Source organism: Stylophora pistillata, chromosome 9 (genome assembly GCF_964205215.1).
Source record: "Stylophora pistillata chromosome 9, jaStyPist1.2, whole genome shotgun sequence".
Taxonomy (NCBI): Eukaryota; Metazoa; Cnidaria; class Anthozoa; order Scleractinia; family Pocilloporidae; genus Stylophora; species Stylophora pistillata.
In genome coordinates, this window is record NC_142527.1 from 20,464,854 (window position 1) to 20,478,608 (window position 13,755).

At 38.9% G+C, this 13,755-nt stretch overlaps 1 pseudogene across 1 annotated transcript; it reads left to right on the top strand.

Moving 5' to 3' along the window:
• Positions 1-89: 89 nt before the first annotated feature.
• LOC111338807 (battenin-like) lies at positions 90-11,643 on the top strand (annotated as a pseudogene). Its single transcript, XR_015992070.1, has 14 exons — positions 90-140; positions 931-1,017; positions 1,176-1,254; positions 3,488-3,573; positions 4,312-4,381; positions 4,773-4,804; positions 5,193-5,304; positions 5,902-5,981; positions 6,271-6,327; positions 6,937-7,012; positions 8,965-9,020; positions 9,605-9,696; positions 9,970-10,110; positions 10,635-11,643. The product of XR_015992070.1 is annotated as a battenin-like (transcript).
• Positions 11,644-13,755: the final 2,112 nt, after the last annotated feature.

Here is a 13,755-nt window from a genome sequence, read left to right on the forward strand (position 1 = left end):
TATTATGAACCTCTTCTATAGTAAGCACATTCCTGTGATTGCCGCAAGTGATGGTCAACAAACCCGCGTTACTCAAAACTCAGTGAAGGATGCGTGACTCCTCGACTTGGTCCAGTCCTCTCACTCTCACGTCCAATATGGTGAGTCAGTCGATACAAAACAATCGCATCTCGAGGAGTCGTATTGCATGTTTCACATAAACTGCAACACAAAATATTAGTTATCCAGCTCTCCTTACCGTGAATTTCTTATTTACTGCCGGTTAATTTGATTTATTTAGCTCTAACCTATCAGGGAAATCGGATGGATCACAAGTCATCTGGAGGCTACTCACTACAACTTGTATGTATCATCCTGCTCTTTTACAGATGCCTTCAGGCGTATTTACAAGAGCTAGCAAGGCTATCAAAAGTTTAACCATAGATCATCTGTTAACGGTCGTTTTCGTAAAGCTCACTTCATATTGCATCAAAAAATGGGCCTGACAAAATATTGTAGATATTGATATTATTGTAGATATTGATGTTGAAGATACTAACGGTGAAATAGGCTAGCAAGAATCAGGATCCGACTGAGTCTGCATTCTTTCCCGTCCCATCCACGACAACAGTTCCAGAAGTACAGATAACAAGTTTTTCCATGCAGGAGCGTCATCTACCCTTGTGGGTACAAGTTTGCGGACTTGACTTTGCTGTTTTTGTGTTTCTGTTAAGGGTCACCAGTTGTTGGAAGAACTTTATTTGGCGAAAGAGTTATAGGAATGTTTGCACGAAGTCAACTGAACCTATTAACTTTATCCTCATGCGATACACTGTCATTAGAAAGCTTCTTCAGTATTGTACAGAACTGTACACATAGTCAATAGCCCATTTAAGTAATGGACTCTTGACACAGTGTTTTAATGAGTGAATTTCTTGATATGTCTTGCAGACCTACATTCATAATGCAAACTCGACATTGAACGTCACTGAATCGTTTGAAACAACTGATGGTTTGGAGTGCAGCCCTTTTTCAACTGTATGAAAAAAAGTTTTGTATGAATTTAATATTATGTTTTTGCTAGTTTAGGCTCGGTATAATCATTTTTCCTTTCTTGGAGAGTAAAAATAAAGCTGTGGTGGGATTGCCTCATCAGTTTTGTGGCGTTTAATTTTGCAATTAAATGTATTTTTCAGACTGTTCTGTTAGCTGATATTTTGCCTTCACTCGTTATCGCGATTACAGCACCTTTTTTCTGGAAAGGATACGATACAGGTGAGATGATATCCAAATTTTGTGTCATCCCGAGGCATATATGAAACAATGTTTTGTTCTTGAATTATTTCAGTCTTGTATTAGTATTGCATAACAGAAACATACTCTGGTCTCAAAGACAAAGCTTTTTTTCTCTCTTTCTTATTCTAAATTGTGGGCTAGCTGGCTAATACGATAGTTTACAAATACCGTATCAGTCAAACCAAGAAGTAAACTTCAGTATAGAAATAATCTGAACTAAGGCAAGAGTGAGGCATGTCTTGCTGAGCATCAGAAGTTCCAATCTATAAGAAGAATACTGAATTTAAAGTTATCTACAGATAGTCTTCCTCGATCGATGTAAGCAGATATATATCAGTTGTGATCTGAAGTTAAGTCCATCTCAGACCTCCAAAGTGTAAAAGTTGAATACCACCTATACAGCAGTTGCAGTTGTCGGGAAAAAGTGTAAAAGTGCACGCGACAACTCCAAAAGGTATCGTGGGTAGTTTTCAGGTCAGAATTCAGGGAAGTCTGCGCAAACGTCGTTGTGAGGACGAGGCATCGTGGGTTCAATTAAATTACTTATTTATTTGACTTTTTAAAACTCATTGATCAACGCATACCCAGATTAACTTTCGAGATTTTTACGTGCACTTGGGCTTTATTTCCGACAATTTTTCTCAAAAGAGCTCTATATGCCTGTCCTTCAAGTGTATTATGTTATGAAGGCAATACAAATTATAAATCGAGTTCATACGCAGAATTTTACTTGTAAATAAAAGTCAATAGCTCCTAAAAGGAGATAAACTTTACAAGCACAGTCTTGTGAATGCAGTAAACACCAGTTACTAAAGTTTCTTGTCAATCTAGTGAGGCTAGTGTTTATATGGAAGCTAAGTACAGTAAATGTTGCACAGAGCACCATGCATTGCGTATAGTAAATATATATTATTAGACGTTTTGGTATGCATTACCGCTTATTATATGGCTGTGTCTCACAAGGACGGGGAACTACCGAATTCACGAATTTGATTGGCTGAAACCAATATTGAAAGCGGTGTAGATTTTCCCATCTAGACCGGCATCCGGACCGTTCGGTCTGTATTGGCGACCTCGGTCAAGATTCTCCCCTACAGACCTCCCGCTCGGTTAATAACAACTAAGCATTTTTACGAGTTGTGCTGTATTTTTTGACGAGTCCTCATGGGCTCGTCAGAATACAATCGTCGAGTTAAAATTCTCAGAAATACTTAACACCAAAAAGCATAATAAGTTACTTTTTATCCAATCTCTATTTTACAATCATCTCTTAATTTTAAGGGGGGGAAAGCGAAGCAGATAAAGAAGCGTAGCACACACACTATAAAATAATCAACTGTTCAATGTTGCGCGATATTTGTACTCCATTCGCGCAACGACTTCTGAATATAATATTGGTTCAAATAAATATTCAGCATATTAAGTATGTAAAAAATCTTGACCGAGTTGATAGAGAGATTTAGCGTTTACGTGAAACGTGAGCGGCAAGAGTGACCACGTGACCACGTTTTCCCGCCATTTTCTCGCGTTTGTCGTGTACGTAAGAAAGTAACCTGTTTTGCGTTTGCCATGTACGTGAAATTTTCTCCACTTTTTCTCTCACAGAGCAGAAGTTAAGTGCCGGAAAAAGGGCACCAAAACTATTCCTTGTACCCCATACATGGCCGTCTTTAAATCCACCATGACGCGAGCCGGTTTACGCGAAGCCAAAGCAGTAACAGAGAGATTTAGCACCGCGTTTACGAGAAAAAGCAAACTTTAGAATGCTCTTTCACGTTTCATGTAAAACAGCGTGAACCTTGCTGCTTTAGCTTCGCATGAGCTCGCGTCATGGTGGATTCCAAGGCGCCCTTGTATATGACGTACAGGGAAGAGTTCTGGTGCCCTTTTTCCGGCAATCCACTTCTACTCTGTGAGAGAAAGAAAACAAGAAAATCTTTCTTACACGACAAACGCGAAACAGTTCACTTTCACGCAGAAATGGCAAAGTGCCACCGGCAAACGTGAAAAAATGGCGGAAAAAACAAGGTCACTTGGTTACTCTTGCCGTTCACGTTTCACATAAACGCGGTGCTAAATCTCTCTAATGCTCAGGCTATTTTACGTGAAAGGAAAAGCGGACGTTTGCCGTTTCACGTAAACGGGGTGCTAAATCTCTCTAATGATTTTTGCCTTCAAGACTTAACTGTCAACTAAATCTCTTTCTTTGCAGTATACGCATAGCAATATGCGTTTTGTTTGCCTTTGCAAGTTTTTCCATTGTGGCCTTTTCTCGTGTACTTTGGTTTAGTTTGTTAGGTGAGATTAGTTTGGCAGTGAGTGAGCTTCATATATAAGAGTGTTTGTCAAAAAAAAAAAGTTATAATCTGTGTTAGTCCTGCTTCATGAGTGTTGACTGTTCTTGTTTGTAGTTAGTTTCAACACTTCGGTGTTTATTTACCCTGATTGCAGACTATTAACTTTTCTTCCAATTACGTAGAACAAACTTTGTTTAATTTTCAATGATACGTAAAACAACTTAAAATTCGCCAGATGACGGCCCCTTATGGGTGTTGCACTACCTTAACAAGGTTTTTTTTTTTTTCACTTAAATTTTGCATGACTGTATGTGTACTTTGGTTTGAAGTTTTCGCAAATCAATTTAATCCGTATTTTCCTCTGTTTCCAATTCTGAAAATACATTGCAAATGCTGTCGCATTCAGTTTTAATTTTAGCGTTCCCGTTTCTCTCGGAACAGGAGTCACGTGTCAACAGCGAATCATGATCACGTGTTTTTACTTTACGTGAGTTTCTCCAGCACGGATTTATTACAAAAGCGGACCCAGAAAACAAATTCATTAAGATATTTTTTACATCTCTGGGTTGAAATGGAGGGGGAGTATTTCAATTCGAGAAAACTTTTGAATTTAGGGGGCCGTTCAGTGAAATATGCCCGCCAAAATTCATCTATGATAGCGCACGTACTAACTGAGAGGTACGATAACCCTTGTCTGTTCTTTGATATCGAAACTTCTGACTTGTATTTGAACCACTAGGTATATTGGCAAGTATGAGTTCAGGATTTGGAGAAGCCACCTTATTGAGCTATTCAGCTCATTTTGACAAGTGAGTAACATCAATTAGTCCATTGCATAAAAAGCGACGACGAACCCTTTGCAATGTTGATGTTCAGTTTTAACTGCTTCACGGTTTGATGCTTCAAAGGGCATAGAAAACCGCCAGTTATGCAGTCTGGCACCACTGGCAGTAGCCCCTTACAGGAGCATCAACAAACATCGATAACAAATGACGAGGGAACAAATCTTTGATTTGGCATTGTATAGATTACGACTCCTCTGATTTGGCGATCAGTTCCACACTAACCTAACAGGTTTCTTTGCCTTCATGTAGTTCAGTGTAAGAGGTGTGACTGGACCAAAGACCTACCTAGGTTATTAATTTAAAAAGAACTTCAGTACAAGTCATTGTTATTAACCCTGTTTTTTTACATTCTCAGAGATGTTGTATCGACATGGTCCCCTGGTAGTGGTGAGTAATACATTTAGCCCATGTCTTATGAAGATGATCGTACTTCAGGACTTGTACATTGATGTATTACAGACCCAAGCCTTTCGTTTTCGAGTCATTCAACTCTTCTCATACAACAGCTGTAGAGTGCAGTGCAAAATTTTGGAGCTTCCATGTCTTAAATGGAACCACAGGTAGTGTTATGAGGAAATTGAGAAGGGCATGGATACCAAACTGCGTACCAAAGTTGCATAGCATGAGCAGTTCCAAGTGCGTGCAGACAGAAGCTGATAACGTTCTTATATTGCATTCATAATTTTATTTAGATCCACTGAACTGACAGGGAATAACTCAATTATCTAAGTTTACGGTGTTACTTGCCTTTTTTATATACTTTTTTTTTCGGCAGGGGGTTCTTCAGCATTTGGTGCGTTATCCTATGCTGGGCTCACTTCTACAGGGATCACTCCACGATATACAGTGCTAATAATGAATTTCATACCATTTCAATAAGGAGTTAGGTAAACGTAGAAATCATGATCAGTTAACCTTCAAAGGCTTATTCCTCCCCCTATAGTCACATAAAGTGGGGAGGTGTAGGGTCCAAACTTGTGTGAGAGGATGGATCTACCCCTTGCCGTATGCAGGGTTGCTCATTCTTACTTGAGGTCTTCGAGAAGAAAATAGTCATTTTTTACACCTCAAAGGTATATATGTAAGAGTACCAGAAACATGACAACACCCCGAAACCCAGTTGTTTGGTTTTTTTTTTTTACTCCCATGTTTATGTGAGCCGTATTTGCCAATTGAGGCTGCTTTTACTTCCAAGAATTAACGCTTGATTAAAGTTCGTGTTAAGGCTAAACTTAATGTGCCAACAGTCAACGGTGTAATGCTAGCGGTTTTCTGCACTGGGTAATTTTAAATACACAGGTGAAAATAATCAATTAATTTCCCCGTTTTCTACGGTAGATCAGTAGTGATCTTAATATCACAGGTATAACCTTCGACGTGGCTCGCTCGCCTTCGAACAGAGTTATTGCAGGTTGCAGTAGGTAACCCTTAAGTCGAAATGTTTTCGAATATTGACTTCTTTTCTGTAAATCCCCTTCTTCTAGATACTGGTTCATCCTTGAACATCCCAAGGGTGTAACTGAACGAGAACCTTTGTTGGGAACAGCAAGAACAGAAGCCGCTGGTAAGAGTTACATAACACGATATTTGTCATGCGACATGCACTGATATCATTTTTCAGGTGGCTTGAGAATGTACTTCTTTGCACCGAATTAGGTGGTTACAGTTTTGTTCATGTTTAATGTCCTCAAGCCAGAGGAAACTATGGAATTATATTACAGATGTAATAACTTAAAGATTTATAACTTGAGAGAACGAGACTATGGTGAAATTATTTCAACTCTTTTTCGGGGGGGAGGGGGGATCTATTTCTAATTGTATTTGTACTTGTATTGCTCATTTGTTCCTTTCAGACAAGCTTCCTGTTCTTCCGCTGACCTTTAGGACTGAAGAAACTTTCCATTACCAAAGTAAGCGTGCAAGTTTACACAATGAGGAGTTATGAAAATTAATTTTGAAAAGAGAGAGGCTGGAACTTCTTTCGATCCCGCCCTACCATAATCAATGTAGAAAAAAATGATTTCACTGATATCAAATTTTCGCTCTCATATTCATTTTTTAACCGCCGTTCACATAATTTATATAATTTTCATGTTTTCAAAAACATTGACTGATCACTTTACGGGTTTATCACGAACCAACATAGTTCCCAGTTGGGTCGTTAGCTTAGTTGGTAGAGCACTTCGCCGGTGTCGCAGAGGTCATTGGTTCAAATCCCGTATAGGCCATTATTTTTCCAAGCCTTATTTTAATTATTGTTCATTACTGCAAGGATCGCTTTCATATACAATAGCTAGCTCTCTAATGAGAACCTAGTTCCAGGCTACGACGAGATAGTCCTATCCTCAGTCCCCTTGTTCTCTATTGTTTTGTTTTTCCCTTGCCAGCCCTGCTTTCCGCTCGTTCTCACAAAATGACTGCGTAGAACGGGCTAGGTATGTAATGGGAACTCTTCGCCAAAAAAAATATCGTAACTGAATGGTTGTTAGTTAAGTAACTTTACTTCTCTTTTTCGATAGTCGTTGATGAAGTTTATATGGACTCTCGCCGTTATTCTTTGTTTATTTTGCTGAATATTTCATCAACCAGGGTTTGGTAAGCATTTTCACTTTCACACCTTACCTGTCTATATTTCTGAACCTGAAGAAGCTGCTGCGCCTTTCAACAACGTGTCAACCTTGAAGGTTAAACCCAGAATTGAGATTTACATTCATGCTGCCGTCAACCTATATCCTAAATTCATTTTACAGGTAGAAATGAGCAAACTAGACCGTAATCCTTTCATCAAAACTCAGGAAAACTACTTCTGAACGTCTCTAGAAGAAACTAGTCATTATTTATTGCTGTGTGGGAGGGGGGGGGTTGAAATAGGAAGATTTTGGTCGAGTCACGATAATTGGCAGTCCATCATCTATTGTCGCTCTTTATACTCTGTTGTAGACGACCAACCCCCCTTCCGATCTCACCTAAAAACCATTTGATACCCCCCCCCCCAAAAAAAAATTCATTTTCAGTGGCGATATTTGACTGAACAGCCAGCATGTTGTTGTAAGCATTGTAAGTGGAATGTGCTAGTGTACTCTGCTAGTGTACTCTGCTAGTGTACTCTGCTAGTGTACTCTGCTAGTGTACTCTGCTAGTGTACTCTGCTAGTGTACTCTGCTAGTGTACTCTGCTAGTGTACTCTACTTTAATTTTGTGAGCTTACCCCTCGCTCCCGTCGATTTTTCATTAGCTCTTTTAACTCTTTATTTAAAAGTCTAGCATTCCCTTTATTTGCCTGCATGCTATTCTCTCAATGTGCAACCATGTTTTCTTAGCGCTCTTGGACGCCAATTCATTGTCCAGTAAATGTCTGTTATTTGTTCACACCACAAGAGAGGAATTCATTCTTGAAGAATCCCTTTTCCTTTCCAGTTTTAGTTTTAGTTTTAGTTTTTGGCGGTGAGTATCCATAATTCTGCCACATCACATCACACTTCTCATTCCCTTCAAACACAAACAATTAAACATGGCGGTCAATGAAGGAATCAGACAGCAAATAAAAAAAAAAAAAAAACAGTGCCCTCATACAGCTGTTTGTACCCTTTGATGAGCAGACGGTGGATGGAAAGGAAAATAAGTAACCCGGCATTTTTTCTACAGAAATGCGCAACTGCCAAAAAGGATCCGTAAGGGGGGGGTCCTGCTCACGATTCACGACACTATTTAATATAACAAACAACGAATCACAGTAATCAATCTTCTCATTCCGCAGTGAACAACAAGATGGGGAAAAAAGATCTTGCGTTTTTGAAAACCTTAGCATTGTAAACTTCTTCCTCATTTCATGCCAAGCGTCGGTTCCATTATTTTTCTTCACGCGATGGCGCCTTTTGGTAAGATCTAAAATAAGTAGGTCACGTTAAGAACACCTGGGGAGTTTTGCGTTGCTTTGTAGACGTAAGTCTTCGGCGATTAATTTTTCACCGAGAAAAATTGCACTTTATTTTCAGTTATCACGGATAAGGAAAAATAATTTCTTTGTTTCACGTAGCACGACTGACATATAGTTCACAGTTCACGGCTTTTAACTTCTTACAATCACAAGTCACGGCAATTAAAAACATTCGATCACGTTTCACGGAAAACCCCTAACGGCCCTTCCTTAAAATTGACAGCAAAGATTACAACTATACCTGAGACATGTTGTCATCGTTGGGCCATTTCTGCTAATCGTCAAGCAAAATCTTACGCAATCGACCACCAAAAGCTGCCATTCTGTGCACTTGCGTAGTTCGTCTTTCTCTTAAGATAATCGAGTGGAACTAACAGTAGACAACGGGAACATAACCGAAAATTAAAGAAAAAACTTAATGTCCTCCGAAAACTCATTAATAGTCGCCTTGTTTTGATGTCATGGGTTATCAAATTTGATAACTGTGCCGGACTGTCAGAGCGTTTTTCGTTCTTTATATTTCCTTGACTACCTATGATTTTGCTATTAGGTACAATCATGGTGACAGGTCACTTCTTTGTTTTCATTCATTTACTTATCTTTTGTACAGCATGAATTGATCTATTGGAATAATATTTGGCTCCCGCCTTCTGACCAGTAGAGATGGTGAGTCGCAGTAAGATGTCGATGTATAAAATATTTACCATAGATGTGTTTTCTCTATGATAGCCTCGGAAAAGTCGAAACGTCAGAGTTTGAGGTGTGAACGGATTCATTTGTGGTGTTCAGTAGTGCTCGTAGGCGTGACACCTAACACGCTCTGTTCTTGCTTATCAAGTGATGTTAAAGGAATAACTTGCCATGGACTAGTTTTCCCTTCGATGTGGAGAAGCAACACCGACATTCAGTCTTTTTAAACTACCAACAGATTAACCGTTCTGGTAATCGTATCATTTGCTTTTTTTCTTCTGAACTTTCAATTGTCACTATAAAAATTTGGCAATTCAGCTTAAGGTGGTGCTCGTAATGAATTTTATGCTTTCAGCATAATGAATGTTTACGCTTTTTTAAGGGCAGATTATACTTTAAACTTCATGCGAAAATTTCCTCAGATGCAGGCTGCATGCATAGAGCGCGTTTCTGGGAATAGCCCGACATTCATATTCTTCTCCTTTGTTTGTTGTTATTGTTATTTCTGAATTATTAGAATAACCCTATTTTGGAATATTTTTTCTTATCACTTTGCTAAGGCATCAAGTTGGCTTTCGGATCGACACATGTATCACGTTCTTCTGTTGATATCTTCCCTATCAAAAAGACTTGGCTATTGGCCGTTCTACAGGTGAGCAGCTCTGTTGGGTCAGTCAGTTAGTCGGTCAGTAAATCAGTCAATCAGTCAATTACTTAGTAATTCAGTTGATCAGTTAGTTGGTCAGTGAGTCAGACAATCAATCAGTTAGTCTGTTACACAGTTAGTCGGTCAGTTAGTCTGTTAGTCTGTTAGTCTGTCAGTCTAATTAGTTGTCTGTTAGTGTGTTTGTCAGCTGGTTGTCGGTCAGTTTAGTCGGACAGTAGTCTGTCTTTTTTCTCTCATACTTCTTTTTTTTTTTCTCAGACTATAAGTCTTGTCATACTCTTGTGCGAAGCGTATTTCCACTTCCTGCCAACAGTGTGGATCATGCTCTCGATTGTCGTATATGAAGGGCTGCTCGGAGGTTCTTGTTACGTCAACACATTTTACAGGATATCACAAGAGGTAAAATCACCACGTCATACTCACAATAAAACAGAGCAAATTTATTGTTTTTCTAGCTCGGTGCTTTGTCTGCACCCGCTATTATTCACACTTTGGTATCAAAGACTCGCCAAAGGATTTACAGGCACTGTTATAACAAAGAACTCAAGATACCCTTGATCACTTCACAATTAATTCGAGATTCAAAACATGTCTTTCAAGGCCTTCTCAGGAGCCATTATCTGGGCTTCTTATTTAACCAAGGCAAACAAGCTGAGAAATGTCCTGGGGGATTGGAATATGGGTGAGACAATTTAAGCAAGTTCGCAAAGTTCACTGAGAAGTAGTGTTTTTAGATGCCATAAGGTAGCTGAAATCTCTTTTTAGTGCTCTGTCACTCATATGACGATTCGCTCGACTGGAAGATCTAACAGGACGTTGAACTCTTCCATCTGACTTTGTGTCAAACGTTGATGTTTCTAGCTAGTAAAGAATTAAATGGCAAAGTAACACTGGGACTAACAAGGTTCCTATCTCTTATCCAGGTCCCACCGGAACAGAGGGAGTTCTCGATGGGTGTTACCAGTATGCCTAAGAACGGTGGCATTGCACTGGCTGGAGTCGCTGTTTTGCCTACCCATAATGTTTTTTTGTACGTACTGGAAAAACAAGATGAGAAGTTAACGATTACTTTGGTGCCTGAATAAATCAATGAAACTTTTTCCTGCCGAAATCGATACAAGAATTTTGCCATGTCGTCTGGCTTAAGCTTCTTTATTATTTCATTTACCATTAATTCAGTAGTTTTAGTAAGAATGGGAAATATTTAAATCAGTAGAATATCTTTTTATCATGCAGAGGAATTCACGTTGTGAAGTTTGAATCGATAAAGATGGAATAGGAAAACTCTCTCCCCTTTGCTTTCGCATTTCATTTTTGGACACGTGTAATAAAATATTTCCTTCTACTCTATTTCTTTATTTATTTACTTATTTTATTCATTTTTTTTTTCTTTGCTGTTACTCTAAAACATCATAACGTGGGATAAAGCTATATGAGCATGCTCGCAATGAAACAACGGTCATGCATCAGCATTCTGCAGGGAAAAGAAATCGTCTTTATTGCACCATATTGGACGACTTGGAAAGAATTTCAAGAATTCAATCTTACGGAAACGTCCAGTCATCGTTTATCTATTTATTTAAATGCAAGATTTAAACAAGCTGGTCCAGTTCAGCTTGAAGCTGGTTTAGATATTGGGGCCTTTACAAAATATGTCAATATATTTATATAAATACAAAATACACAAACTAACCCACGACACAAATTACAATACGTAGAAAGTTAAAAAAATGTCCTGTGCCAACTGTGACGCCTCATTTCTAAGCTATAACACAAAATGTCGTTAAAGTAGCTTCTTGGATATAGAGAATGTAGTTTCGTTTCTTATTCTTTGTATGCCATGATTTTGCGCCGTTGTGGCGGAAAGAACTTTGATATTTTGATGTTTTGTCAAAGGGCAAACGGTCCCTATATCTAGTATTGTAGGGATGATGTTAGCACGAAAAAGAAATCGACTGATTTTTTCTGTCAATGTTGTCTTTCAGTGATGGTGGGGAGCCAGTGGAGTGCCCGTGGTCTCGGCACCCAGTTGCTCAATGCTTGTTACGCCACGCGTCTCCACCTTTTCTCGTTCCCGCACGCAGGGGTTAGGTCGGCATTATCACGTGCGCAAGTCTTATAACGCACGATAAAGTCACTTAATTGAACAGCCAATGATGCTTCTATTCTCGTGTGAAGTTACGTCACGTTTTCTTTTGTTGTAGATAGATGAAACGTGCATGTAACGAAAATACAGTTCCTAGAAGACGAAAGGCAATAAAGAACTCCTGATGCAGAAAATATAGAGGCTAGCGAAGGAGGGAGGGGGGAGGTCTTGATCCCGTTTTACGCACAAATTTTAGAAAAAATTCACGCGTCAACGCGTACTTTGAACAGTATTTCACTTATCTCATCTCGCTTTTCTGTAATATTCGCCGATTTTGTTATGGGCTTGACCACGTAATTTATACAAACTCTTTCATTTGCCTCTCTCCTTGTCACTATATCTGATGATAACTGTGTAGAAACACAACTTTCCTTGCTTCCGTGTTGTTCCTTTGAATCTTGTGAGTTTTTGAAGGTGTCAAGCTCTTTTATAGTTCCTTTAATTCGCCCTCCTCACGATCCTTTTCATTTATATCGAGGGCAAAACGTGTAGCTGGAAAGTAAGTAAGTAAAGACTTTATTTAAAGAGGGTAGTACTAAAATAGTATAAAAATACTATCAAACCTGTGGCCCTCTAAAATTATGTACAATACGGATGTTAAAAACTATGGCATAACTTTGAGATAATATATAATATAACGAATAAAATACAAGAGATAAGAGGTAAAATCAATTAATAGTGCAAAAGTATAACTAAATCACAGAAGAGTTTTTCTTAGACACCTACCGACTATATTAAAAGCGCTCAAAAACAAATTCTCCCTCTTCGAAGTCGAACCAATTTCACACATACGTTGACCGAAGGAATGAAGCTTGAGATAGTGGGTGTTGCATGGCAATCACTAATAGAGAGACTTAACACCGCGTTTAAGTGAATTGTGAACGGCAAGAATGACCACGTGACCTTGTTTTCTCGCCATTATTTTACGTTTGCTGGTTGCGCTTTCCCGTTTCTACGCGAAAGTAACCGGTTTTGCTTTTGCCTTGTGAGTAGGATTTTCTTCCCTTTTCCTCTCAACGGAGTAGAAGATCATTGCTGGAAAAAGGGCTCTAAAACTATTCCTTGTAAATCAAACAGGGGCGCCTTCAAATCCTCCATGACGTGAGCTCACGCAAAGCTTAAGCTATTTTACGTGAAACGTGAAAGGAAAAGTTGACGCTTGCCCTCTCACGTAAACCCCATGCTAAATAAATAAAGTTTATAGGACGTTTTGTTGCGTACTATCACTGAGTATTTTTACTCGTTGCTTGTATTTTGACGCGCCGTAGGGCAGGTCAAAATACAAGCAACGAGTAAAAATACTCAGCGATACTACACAACAAAACATCTACGAATAAGAGATTTATTATCCAACACACCAAACTGTTATTTCAGTGCGGACGAATTTCGCGGATGTTTCTGGAGTACAAATATCACGTGATATTTGTACTCGTTTCGCGCGTTATTTGTACTCTACAAAGCACAGTTGGACATTAAATATATATTATCGTGCTAATGATGTGGGACTGATCCCGTAAAACAGTTTATGGGGATGGTCTCGGAGAATCCTCTATAGATTTTCTCACAACTCTAGGATTTCCCATTTTGAGGTAATACCTAACTGTTGAGTGAGTTTTGATAAATCGAATCTAGCCGTTTCAAAATTTATGATGCTCCTAAGTTTAAAGTTGACTCAACTGCCGCGACAAACTACCGCCATACGATACTGTTCCGGGAAGGAGCGCGGGTTCATATCATGAACAGCGGCTCCTTACTCCTTCCTAGTCATGCATGTCGCATATTATATTATTATTACTATTATTACTATTATTATTATTATTATTATTATTATCATCATTATTATTATTATTTCTCCCAACGTTATCGCCCCTGAATCAAACATTAAGGTCATGGGAATA